The sequence below is a fragment of the Paramisgurnus dabryanus genome, chromosome 3, assembly GCF_030506205.2.
Source record: "Paramisgurnus dabryanus chromosome 3, PD_genome_1.1, whole genome shotgun sequence".
Lineage (NCBI taxonomy): Eukaryota > Metazoa > Chordata > Actinopteri > Cypriniformes > Cobitidae > Paramisgurnus > Paramisgurnus dabryanus.
Window position 1 is genome coordinate 5,404,902 of NC_133339.1, and position 14,174 is coordinate 5,419,075.

A 14,174-nucleotide genomic window follows, 5' to 3' on the forward strand; every position below is an offset into this window, starting at 1 on the left:
AGAGTGTAGACTGACTCGCCCTTCACAGAAGAGATGAAGATTGTCGTGTTTGCTCTTCTCCTGTCAGCTCATTGTGAGCTGACAACAGCTCTGAAAAGACAACACTTTTATTTTAGTAATGATACGACATGGACAGAAGCTCAAAGTCACTGCAGAAGCTCCTATGTAGACCTGTCCAGTGTTGACAGCCACGAGGAAATTACAGCGTTACAAAGTTCAAACTCAGACAGCTGGGTTGGTCTGCGACTGATGCCAACAAACAACTGGCAGTGGAGTGATGGAGGCAATAGCAGTTTTATTATCTGGGCAGGTGGACAACCAAACGAACAAGTCAAAAACCTTTGTGCTATGGTGAACAAGGGCAATTTGAATGACAGGAAATGTACAGAGTCACACCCTTACTTCTGCTACAAGTGGGACACTGAACTGATTGTGGTTAAAGAGAATAAGAGCTGGGAGGACGCGGTACAATACTGCAGGACTCATCACACTGATCTGGCCAGTATGCCAACAAATTTACATTTAACCCAAGCCAAACAAACAATTGGTAATACATCAACTGTGTGGACAGGTCTACGGTTCCTGGCAGGCTCATGGTTCTGGTTAAGTGATGAGGATCTGGGAGACCTTAGTGCCCAGCTGCCAGTCTGTCCTGCCAATTACACTTACTGTGGATCTCTAAACATGACAACTCACCGCTGGGAGAACAGAAACTGTATGGAGGAACTTAACTTTGTGTGCTATTAAAGAGGAGGGTAAGTATCAAATATTTGATATTATGCTTTTATACTCTGTGTTGATATTCAGTGTTTGCTAAATATAATGTTATTCAATACTGAAATTCTTCTATAATACCTTATATATATTATGTATTTTACTAACATGTAGTTTTTTGTCTTTTTTCAAAAGCTTTAAGAAGATCACATGGAAAAAGATGACAAATAAAATAACTTATGTCTACGAATATGTCTATGAATATATACTTTCTGTATATTGATGATGAATACCACAAAAGTTACTTTTAATTTATGTCTGTGTTTGTGATCTAAGTAGTGATGATGCATAAAATGATTTGCAGTTATTGAATGCCTTAACTGAGAATGTATACTATTATATTATTAAGCGTGTCACGATTTCGATTTTAAATCGAAATCGATCGAAATTAAGTCACAGCTTCGAACTTCGAATTAAAAAATGGGATCGTCGATGCTGCCACGCCCCCATGTCACGTCCGGTCGGCTTGCCAAGCGAGGAAAAAAAACTCTCAGAGATGCCTTTAAAAACATCCGTCCAGCGGAACGCGATCATATTTTAAACACGAGGTATGCTACAACTCCTTGAAATGCATATCATAAACAGCATTACTAGTGATCTGACTTTGGACAGAGCGCAGCTCTCTGCACGTGCGCAAGAGTGAGGGAGGCGCAAATATGCAGTGGGTTATATTTAAACAAAAGGGATAGTTTGCCTCAGCTCGCATGAAACACATAAAACTGAACAAATACATAAGGATTACTACTTTAGTTTATGTTTAGACTTCGGACAGATGCGAGAGCACGTGCACGTGAGACAGAGAGAAGCGCAGCTGCTTATGATGCTGGATTTATTTCAGATGCTATGAGTCCAAGACACGCGCATTAATGCTGCGTTCAAGGCAGGTTTTTAAACCCGTGAGTTACGACTTCAAAACCACGACTCACGACCTTATGCGTTCCAGGCAGCCTGTAACTCGTGTTTTTGCATCCTTCTACCGGTGAAAGTGCACTGGAACGGCAGTCAAACCCGTGACTTCCCACCCGTGAACTCGTACTAGATCGATGTACTCCCAGTTCAGAGTCGTGAGTCGTGGTTTTGAAGTCGTGAGTTACGGGTTACAGGTTGCCTGGAACGCAGCATACTGTAAGTTCATGTGCATTAAATCCATGTGCGTGCAAGAAGGAATCCTCTTTCTACAAGCTCTCGCGTTAAGTGAAGCCCACAAACCCCCATGCGAGTTGTGCAATGTGCATGTTATGTTAAACTATAATAATAATAAATAATGGCATATCATTTTTGTCTTAAAAAAAAAAATGTAAAAATCGAGAATCGGATCGAATCGTGACCTTAGAATCGAAAATGTAATTGAATCGAGGATTTGGAGAATCGTGACACCCCTATATATTATAAGTGCTAATATGTGTATATGCATGTATGTGTGTATATTAGAATTTATGCACGGGTTGAATGCTGTATTCTGATTGGTTGAGAAATGTTTTATGGGTATGCATTCTTTTTCGACAACCGCACACCTAACTTTTCAAATGTCTTAAAAATAAGCACCAGAGCAATGTTTGTGGTAACCGTAGTATAAGCGAAATAATTGACTTTGGTCCTTTGAATTATCTGAAAATAATGCTTCGCATCGTGCAGCATAACCACCTAGGGTGTGCGTTATTTCTTATAATTCAATGGCCCGTCATCAGTTATTCCTTAAACAATTAGCATATGGCATATTATGGAGGTCTGTTAATGTTATATTATTAGTCCAAAAGAAACACTTTCAGACCCTTTGCCTTCCCCAGGTGTGTCTATTGTGGAAAAGCAGTACCTACTGTATGTAAATTCGGGTTTTTACAATTTACCAAGCCAGAAGTTTTTTGTCGTCACCGTTTAAAAAAATGTCTTTTGCTTTGTGGTTTCAGTGCAAGTGTCACTTGTCAGCAGGAAAGTTTGGTTGTTTGTCATTCTCCCTCTGTTTACACAGCGGATGTAAATGCAATAATGACGTATGATGCCTGCGACATCTATTTAAATACATTTAGACAACTTTATGATTGTTATCAGCCACAGGAGACTTTCAACAAGCATAACTAAAACTTTTTTTTTGGATCAAATCAACTACACTGCCTTTAAAAGGAAAAAGATGACATCAGAAGAGAACCAGACTGTGACTATAAAGAATTAAAGACACTTGACTCTTTGGCTCTTTAAGCAGATAATGTTTAACCAGTGTCTCTCAATGCTGGAAATCCATCTGATTAAAGCTCTGATTGGTTTTAACATTACTTTTAAGTTGTATTTGTCTTTATTTTTGGAAAGTTCAAGTAATAAAGCACTATTTAATTTATCACAAACAATCATCTACCAGTATTGTTTTTTTAAAAAGCCTTGACTTATTTTTAGCATTTAGACCAATCTATCTCTTCCTGTTAACAGATTCTCTGTCAACTCAGGTAACCACCTCACTTGCAAATCACAGTAAAAACACCCTGATGAACTTAAAAACACTCACAGGACACTTGCCATAAATCCCAATTCACATACTATCAGTACTAAATAGTAGTTGAAATTAGATTTAGTATGTCCCATTTTCTCAAAGCACTCAAATGTATATACTTAACCATAACAAAAACAGTAGGTGTGCTTTTAGGGCATAGTATAAGGAGGCAAATTGGGGTGCAGGCAGATATTGTAACCATTGACTCCATAGAAAACAAATATTATGGAAGTATTGTTATAAATGATAAAGATATTTTGATAAATGATGGTACACAGTTGACAGTACCCATTAAATTCCATCGTATCTGTTTTTCATACTATGGAAGTCAATGGTTACAATCAAATGTGTGCTTACAATCATCTATAAAAAAAAATTCATACAGATTTATAACAACATGAGCATGAGAAAATCATGAGAGTTTTCATTTTTGGATGAACTATCCCTTTAAGGCAATGGACACGTACAAGAATTTCAGCTTAAGGAAACAAGATGCAAAAATGAAATTTGCATATAAAAATATATCAACTTTGCAACACAAATCATTTAATGAAAGTTGCTGATTGAAGCATCTAAAAACAGATGATTCTTCTTTTATTCATTAAACTTTTTTCTGAGCTTTTTTCATTGATTTTCTTAGGTGTTCATTTACATACATCATTGACTAACAAATGTAACGTCTGTCTATATAAAGTGTGTTTTAGGAGAGTATTTACTGACTCACCTTCACAGAAGAGATGAAGATTGTCGTGTTTGCTCTTCTCCTGTCAGCTCATTGTGAGCAGACAGCAGCTCTGAAAAGAAAACATTTTCATTATAGTTATCTAACAACATGGACACAAGCTCAAAGTCACTGCAGAAGCTCCTATGTAGATCTGTCCAGGCTTGACAGCCAGGAGGATATTACAGCGTTAAACACAGGTGACGAAAGCTGGGTTGGTCTGCGACTGATGCCTACAAACAACTGGCAGTGGACTGATGGAGACAATAGAATTTTTATCGATTGGGAAAATGGAGAACCAAGCGAATCAGGCAGTGACATCTGCGCCACAGTGAACAATGGCAAATTGAAAGACAGGCAATGTACAAGACAGTTAAAAGGTTACTTCTGCTACAACTGGGACACTAAACTAATTGCGGTTAAAGAGAATAAGAGCTGGGAGGACGCCGTACAATACTGCAGGACTCATCACACTGATCTGGCCAGTCTGCCTACAGATTTACATGTAATCCAAGCCAAACAAACCACTGCTGAGACATCAAGTGTATGGGCAGGTCTACGGTTCCTGGCAGGCTCATGGTTCTGGTTAAGTGGTGAGAATCTGGGAAACCTTACTCGCCAGCTGCCACAGTGTCCTGCCAAAAACATCTTTTGTGGATCTCTAAACCTGACAACTCTGAGCTGGGAGACCAGAGACTGTATGGAGGAACGTTACTTTGTGTGCTATTAGAGAGGAGGGTGAGTATCAAAGACTTATGTATATGAAGTTATGCATTTATACTCTGTGTTTATATCCAGTGTTTGCTGAATATATGATTATATAATGTTAGTAAATACCTTAAATACAGTGTTAATCTTCTAGTTTATCACAATAACATTGTTTTTTGTCTTTTTTCAAAGGCTTTAAGAAGATCACATGAGAAAACATGACAAATTAAGAAATTATATGTTATGTCTAGATAGCTATTTATTCAAAATAATAATATGGTAAATTAGCAAAACATAGTGTGAACAATTTATATAGAAGTAGTGCTTATGTGTAATATTTAACCTAAATATTAACTTTATGTATATTGATGATGAATATCACAATTATGCAATAACTTATTTTTTTGTTAGTTTGATTTATGTCTATTCAAGTAGTGATGATGATGCAAAAAAATGGGTTGCAGTTATTGAATCTTAAAAATCAGAATATATACTATTATACGTGATAATATGTATGTACTAGCATATATACTGTAAGCATATAATTGTCAATTTTTATATTATGAAGTCTTGTTAATATCGAATAGAAAAAAGTTATGCATTAGATTAAAACACAAACAACTGCTTTAAATCGGAATTAGATGCAGCAAGCTTTTGGTTGTGTAGACAAAGTAGTTTGCTTCTCATTTTAAAAACATATAAATATTGTTACGCTAATTAGTAAAATTACATAAACTACACAACCAACAAAATATATTACTATCTAAATCCATCGAAAAATAATGATACTATTGTTCAAAAGAAACCCTTTCAGACCCTTCATGCAGCTGTCTCCATTGTGGAAAAGCAGTACCTATTAGTGATGTTAGGTTCTTGAACGAATCGTTCTTTTGAGCCGGTTCTCAGGAAGTAACCGGTCGAGCCGGTTCACAAATCGAACTGAATCGAACTTTAGTTTTGGGCATAGGTTCCAGGTTGATGACGCAAGGACGCACAGCCGAAATAGCACGTTGGACTCAAAAAGAACCGAACAAAGTTTGTCGAATGAGTTTCTGACACTGCGTGTGAATCACCTAGGATTTGAACGAGCCTGATGCTCGAAGTTTTTTGTCTTATTAGTTTCTTGATATGCTTGTTTTATTAAAAAAGCTTTAGTTTTGGTATGATTTATTGTGCATGCAAATCTTATTGTAGTTGTTTAAGGAAGACCAATGAGTTTAACACACAAGTTTATACTTACACATCCGCAATTGGGCATCAGTAAATTTTAGGAATCTTTTTCAGGTTGTAGGCTTGTCAAAACTGGTCAGTTGTATCTGGCATTTACTATTTATTTATTTATGTATTAATTTATGATCCGCGATTGAAACTGTGACCAGAAACATTACTAACTTGTGAAAAAAGGCAATAAATCAGCTAATCCTTCACAAAAACATCTTTTTATTTAAATGTTTTAATGTGTTGACACAAACGACTTTATTCGAATGTTTCATTGATCCAATAAATGTGTAGTGATGTCATTTCTTGATGACGTCAGGAACTGGTGAATCAGCCGAACTGTATGAAAAGAGCCGGTTCGCGGAAATGAATCGGACTTTGCATCACTAGTACCCATGTAAATTTGGGTTTTTGCTCTTTAATCCAGAAGATTTTTGTTGTCGCTGTTTCAAAAAATGTCACTTTGTGGCTCCAGTGCAAGTGCCACTGTATCAGTTCAGCAGGAAAGTTTGGTTTTCTGCCATTCTCCATCTGTTTACACAGCGCATGTAAATGCGCTAATGATGTATGATGTCTGCCAAAACAGGGTGCGCAAAGGTATGCAAAAACAAGCTGACAGAGGAGAGGCAAAATTGCATTTGTCCCCATATGACATATATTTAAGTACATTTAGACAACGTAAAATAGTGATCGTTATCAGGCCAAAGAAACTTTAAACTAGCATAACTAAAATGTTTCTGGATTAAATCACCTTGCCTGCCTTTAACCTCCTAAGACCTGGTGGGTCCACATATAGGTGGACATCACATTTTTTGATGTTTGCACCATAATACTTTGACATTGACAATTACACTGCTTCATGTTCAAACAAAAATATTTTGTTATTATATTTATTGGTTCTTCCCAACCCCAATATAGCTGGAAGAAATCTTAAACAAAAACAAACCAAAGGTCGGGTCTTAGGAGGTTAAAGGAAAATGAAATATTGTTGAAAAGGTATATTTTTACAGACTAAAAAGAGAGAGATGCAATGAAGAAGAGCCAAACAGAGAGCTAACAGAGTCCACAGTTTACAAAAGAACATCCAACAGATGATATCAGAAGAGAACCAGACTGCGACTAAACTGTTTGAGAAATAAAAGACACTTAAGCAGATAATGTTTAACCAGTGTCTCTCGAATCCATCTGATTAAAGCTTTGATTGAAACTGTTTTTAACATTGCTGTCAAGATTTATTTGTCTTTACTTTTGGAAAGTTCAAGTAATAAAGCACTATTATATTAATCACAAACAATCGTCTACCAGTAATGTTTTTTTTTTATAAAGCCTTGATCCTATGTTTAACATGTAGATGAATCTATCTCTTCCTGCCACTCAGGTAACCCTCTCACCTGCACCTCACAGTAAAAACACCCTGATGAACTTACAAACACTCACAGGACACATAAACTGGATACCAATTCGCATACTATCAGTAATACATCAATAGTAGTCAAAATTAGATTTAGTTTGTCCCATCCTTCAAAGCACTCAAATGTCTACACTTTCCCTTTACATCCCAAATAGGCTGTATGCAAAAATATTGATACAGCTAACTATCGTGATACATCTTTCCCCGATAGTGTATTGATATTCGTCAAACGACCTCCTCCGCCACTGTTGAAGTTGTCGCTGTCCAGTTGTCTGTCATATACGGCCAATGTCTCAGAAGTTAGCGAAAGTGAGAAATTGGCAGAAAATGTAAAAACACCTGCAGCTTTCAAAGCCGACGTGTGGAAGCACTTGGCTTTAAAAAAAAGTAAAAAAAAAAAATCAGCTCTATTTTTTACATTTTTGATAAAAAAAGAAAAGAAAAAGTATTGTTATGTATCGCAACATGCAACGCATTGTACTGTATTGTATCGTGACATGTATCGTATAAAATTATTATATATAAATATATAATACAATTATATAAATTAACCCTCTGGGCTCTAAGGGGTTTTTAGGGCCCTGGAGAAGTTTTGACCTGCACTGACATTTTGGCTTTTTCAGTTGCTTAAAAACATAATAATGGTAAACGTCTCATAACACTGTGTTAAGCACAAACTAGGCTATAATATTATATGAGCAACATGTATGTACATGTTTAAGAAAAATTTTATGCGTGGTTTTTGAAAAAGCTACATTTTTAAGTCACTGATATAAGTCCACAAAACTCATTCTAAACATTTTTTCACAAGACTTTTCAAAACAGGAAAACATGTTCAAAATGATGTGAATATCATTCTGCCTACTCATTCACATAAAACAATACATTTATTTACAATTTCTAAGACTCTTTTGCTTGGGAAAGCTCCTGAATAATCTGTGATTGACAGCTGAGGAAACAAAAGACTTGCATAATGAGCCACATATTGAGCCTTGTAGGAATGTAACAGGAATGTAACTGTCTCTGTAGTAAAACCATGATAAGGTTTACTTAGGAATGTATAATATTTTCTATTAATTTTGCCTATAAAATAAGTATTTAGATGTCATGTTTGGTGCACTCGGAGGTAAACGATGATCAAAGTACAATGTTTGCGTCAAGAGTTGCGTGCTGACCAGGTTGTCATAGTTTGAAATGCAAATGAAGTCAGGCCTTTGAGAAAATCACTTCGTTACTTTCGTTCTACATTACTTGTGTCCACGCTCTCCTCCGAGCAAACAAGTTCATGCAAAAATATTCCTGGAAACACCATGAAGACAAATCAGGAAATTTAACAGTTAAAGTCACAGACAATTACTATTCATATTAATTGATTGTTCTAGTGACTATTTCTTGGCAGAGCCCACTATGTCATCTTTGTAATAGTGTAGTGACTTGAAGTCACCCCAGAGACGTCTATATGCAGTAAGTCCTTTTGGGGTAATTCAATTTATGTAAATTCCACTTTACACCTCACTGAGGAGGATCTGGCTTTTGCATTATTCCCTCTGTCCCGCTGGAACAGGAATGCTTCCCACTATTATCTAATTGTCACTTAGTGGGTTTTGAATAACCTTTTTTGCATAAAACCCTGTCCGATCTTCCTCTAATAGCAAGAGGCTGGGAGGCTTATGCAGGGCACTGGAAGAGTCAGCACCAGCGGCACATTGGTAGGGTTTTCCAAACCATCGACCAACACTAGCAGTGGCTCAACATATTATTGTTTCATATTTGTCTCATATCAGCAGCTTATTATTTAAAAGTGTTTAATCATTTGAGGCCCAATTGTTAAATAAAAATCTCTGAGCTAGTTTCTTTCAAGGGACAGTTTAACCAAAAATGAAATATCTGTCATCATTTTTCATCATTATGTTGTTCTAAACCTGTATGAATTTGTTTTTGATGAACACAAAATAATATATTTTGATAAATGATGGTAAGCACACAGTTGACGGTACCCATTAAATTCCATCATATTGTTAATATGGTAAATTTACAAAGCATAGTATGAACAATTTATATAAAAGTAGTGCTTATGGGTAATATCTGACCTGAATATATACTTTCTGTATAATGATGATGAATATCACAAAAGTTACTTTTGTCTGTGTTTGTAATCCAAGTAGTGATGATGCATAAAATGGTTTGCAGTTATTGAATGCTTAAACTGAGAATTTATACTAATATATATTGCTAACATGTGTGTATGCATGCATGTATGTGTGTATATTAGCATATAATTAGCATTTGGCATATTATGGAGGTCTGTTAATATTGTACTACTTGTCCAAAAGAAACACTTTCAGACCCTTTGCCTTCGCCAGGTGTGTCTATTGTGTACCTATGTAAATTCAGGTTTTTACAATTGACTAATCCAGAAGTTTTTTGTTGTCACCGTTTTAAAAAGATGTCTTTTGCTTTGTGGTTCCAGTGCAAGTGTCACTTGTCGGTTCAGTGGGAAAGTTTGGTTGTTTGCCATTCTCCCTCTGTTTACACAGCGCATGTAAACACACTAATGATGTAAGATGTCTGCGACATATATTTAAATACATTTAGACAACATAGTGATTCTTATCAGGCACAGGAGACTTTCAACCAGCATAACTAAAACAATTTTTGGGATCAAATCAAGTACACTGCCTTTAAAGGAAAATGAAATTTTGTAGAAAAGGCATACTGTATTTTTACAGCCTAAAGAGAGAGAGGCAATGAAGAAAAGCCAAACAGAGACCTAACAGAAGGCATAGATGATATCAGAAGAGTATCCATTGACTTCCATAGAAGGAAAAACAAATATTATGGAAGTATTGTAATAAATTATGGTAAGCACACACAGGGTTCCCACACCAAATTCAAAGACCTTTCAAGGACTTTCCAAGTCCAATACCCTCAAATTCAAGGACTAAATGTGGGGACACATTTCAAGTGAGAGCAAGGTTACATTGTGTTACCTTTTAAGATACATTGTTACAGTTCCCATTCGAGGGAACTCGCACTGCATCACTGCGGTGACACTTTGAGGGCACCTCCAGGGGTAAGTGCGTCTGAAGGTGTACAGTATATCAAATGCCTTCAATACAGGGTGACACGGGAGCTAGGAAGTATATCGTTATCTGAAATACTGCCAAAGATGGCGTTACAGGTACGCAGAAAGTATGGCAAGGGAGACGCAGCGTCTCGTTCCCGTTTCAGGGAACAACAGTTACATACGTGACCGGAGACGTTTTCATGTGTCAAACACAACTATGCACAAAAGCATTTTGGTATGAATCAACATTCGCATACAGAAGATATAAGCATTTAAAGCGAACAGTTTAGCATGTGCGCTTAAATGGATAGTTTGGCCAAAAATGATATTAAACCCATGATTTACTCACCCCCAAGCTGTCCGAGTTGCATATGTCCATCGTTTTTCAGACAAACACATTTTCGGATATTTTAGAAAATGTTTTAGATCTTTCAGTTGATTAAATGTAATGTTACGGGGTCCACGACCTTCAAGTCCAAAAAAAGTGCGTCCATCCTTCCCAAAATAAATCCAAAACGGCTCCAGGATGATAAACAAAGGTCTTCTGAGGGTAATCCACGCAGAGTTGTTGTAGAAATATCCATATTTAAAACTTTATTAACGAAAATAAAGGTCTTCGTAGGGTAATCTGCGCGGTGTTGTTGTAGAAATATCCATATTCAAAACTTTATTAACGTCCGCATTCAGGAGAGAGTATTAGCGTAGTGTACGCACTTTTCTTAGTGACGTATGACAAATTCGGAGGGCGGGGGCACAGAGCAGCAGCAGAGTAGCCTCCGTAGGCTGCGTAAGCTCTCATCCTGAATGCGGACGCGACTAAGATGGCGGCGCTACCGGAAGGTAGTTATTTACATTAATAAAGTTTTAAATATGGATATTTCTACAACAACACCGCGCGGATTACCCTCAGAAGACCTTTGTTTATCATCCTGGAGCCGTTTGGATTTATTTTGTGAAGGATGGACGCACTTTTTTTGGACTTGAAGGTCGTGGACCCCGTAACATTACATTTAATCAACTGAAAGATCTAAAACATTTTCTAAAATATCCGAAAATGTGTTTGTCTGAAAAACGATATGCAACTCGGACAGCTTGGGGGTGAGTAAATCATGGGTTTAATATCATTTTGGCCGAACTATCCCTTTAAAAAGTCTAGAATTTTATGATATTATCCTACACTACACAGGGATATTTTTTTTTTTTAGAAAACTTCTTGCATAAAATAGATTCAAGCACTTTCAATGACCTGTATCTATGTATGTATATTTTCAAAAACTTCCCAGGGCCTTAAAATTTTCCCCCAGATTCACAAACTTTCAAGGATTTCATGGACCCGTGGGAACCCTGCACACAGTTGACGGTACCCATTGAATTCCATCGTATTTGTTTTTCCTACTATGGAAGTCAATGGTTACAATCAGCTGTGTGCTAACTATCATTTATCAAAATATCTTCTTTTGTGTTCATCAGAAAAAAGAAATGTATATGAGAATGAGAAAACTATGAAAGAATTTTCTTTTTTGGGTGAACTATACCTTTAAGGCAATGGACACCTAAAACAATTCTAGCTTAAGGAAATGAGATGCAAAAATGAAATTTGCATATAAACAATATATATCAACTTTGCAACACAAATCATTTAATGAAAGTTGCTGATTGAAGCATCTAAAAACAGATGATTCTTCTTTTATTCATTAAACTTTATTTCTGAGCTTTTTTCCATTGATTTTCTTAGGTGTTCATTTACATACATCATTGACTAACAAATGTAACGTCTGTCTATATAAAGTATGTTTTAGGGGAGTATTTACTGACTCACCTTCACAGAAGAGATGAAGATTGTCGTGTTTGCTCTTCTCCTGTCAGCTCATTGTGAGCTGACAGCAGCACTGAAAAGACAACATTTTCATTTTAGTAATGGCACAACATGGATAAAGGCTCAAAGTCACTGCAGAAGCTGCTATGTAGATCTGTCCAGGCTTGACAGCCAGGAGGAAATTACAGCGTTAAGCACAGGTGACGAAAGCTGGGTTGGTCTGCGACTGATGCCTACAAACAACTGGCAGTGGACTGATGGAGGCAATAGAATTTTTATCGATTGGGCAAATGGACAACCAAGCGTATCAGGCAGTGACATCTGTGCTACAGTAAAAAATGGCAAATTGAATGACAAGCAATGTACGAAGGTACAAGATTATTTCTGCTACAAGTGGGACACTAAACTGATTGTGGTTAAAGAGAATAAGAGCTGGGAGGACGCGGTACAATACTGCAGGACTCATCACACTGATCTGGCCAGTCTGCCAACATATTTACATCTCATCCAAGCCAACCAAACCATTGGTAATACATCAAGTGTGTGGACAGGGCTACGGTTCCTGGCAGGCTCATGGTTCTGGTTAAGTGGTGAGGATCTGGGAGACCTTAGTGGGCAGCTGCCACCGTGTCCTGCCAAAAACATAGTTTGTGGATCTCTAAACATGACAACTCAGAGCTGGGAGATCAGAGACTGTATGGAGAAACGTAACTTTGTGTGCTATTAGAGGAGAGGAGGGTAAGTTTATGTTTATGAAGTTATGCATTTATACTCTGTGTGGATATTCAGTGTTTGGTAAATATATATGATTACATAATGTTAGTCAAAATACCTTAAAATACAGTGTGTTGATCTTCTAGTTTATCACAATAACATTGCTTTTTGTCTTTTTTCAAAGGCTTTAAGAAGATCACATGAGAAAACATGACAAATTAAGACATTATATGTTATGTCTAGATAGCTATTAATTCAAAATAATAATATGGTAAATTAGCAAAACATAGTGTGAACAATTTATATAAAAATAGTGCTTGTGTGTAATATTTAACCTGAATAAAATCTGTAAATTGATGACTTCTTTTGTTTGTTTTTCTTTTGTAACCCAAGGTTAGTTTTATTTATTTCTGTGTAGGTCAAGTAGTGATGATGCATAAAATGGGTTGTAGTTATTGAATCATTAAACTCAGAATGTATACTATTATAAGTGATAATATGTATGTATGTATAAGCATATATTAGCATATAATTTTCATATTATGGAGTGTTGTTAATATTGATTAGAAAACAGTTATGCATTAGATTAAAAACACAAACAACTGCTTTAAATCAGTAGTTTTCGGTTGTGTAGACAAAGTAGTTTGCTTTTCATTTTAAAAGCATATAAATATTGTTATGCTAATTAGTAAAAGTACACAAACTAAACAAGCAACCTGATTCTTTACTATCTAAATCTGTGGAAATAGAATCAAACTATCTGTTGTAAAAAACACTTTCAGACTCTCATGCTGCTGTCTCAATTGTGAAAAAACAGTACCTATGTACATTTGGCGTTTTGCTCTTTACTAATCCAGAAGTTTTTTGTTGTCGCTGTTTCAAAAAATGTATTTCGCTTTGTGGCTCCAGTGCAAGTGCCACTTGTCAGTTCAGGAGGAATGTTTGGTTGTCTGCCATTCTCCCTCTGTTTACACACACTGTAAAAAAAATCCGTAGAAATTGCAGCTGGGTTGCCGGTAATTTACCGTAGATTTACATTTATGTTATTTACTGGCAAGAGTTTGTTCAAAGTTAAATGAACATTAAACATTTACAAGTCTTTGTCTTTACAGAGTAAAACTAAAAAAACAGCATCAAGCCAAACATTCTGGGAAACAAAATCTGAAGCAAAAAACAGAAAAAGGTTGATGATGATTTCTGGTTCCCAGAATGCTTTGCATGAGGCTGTTATTGTATAGTTTTATTCTGTAAAGATAAAGACTT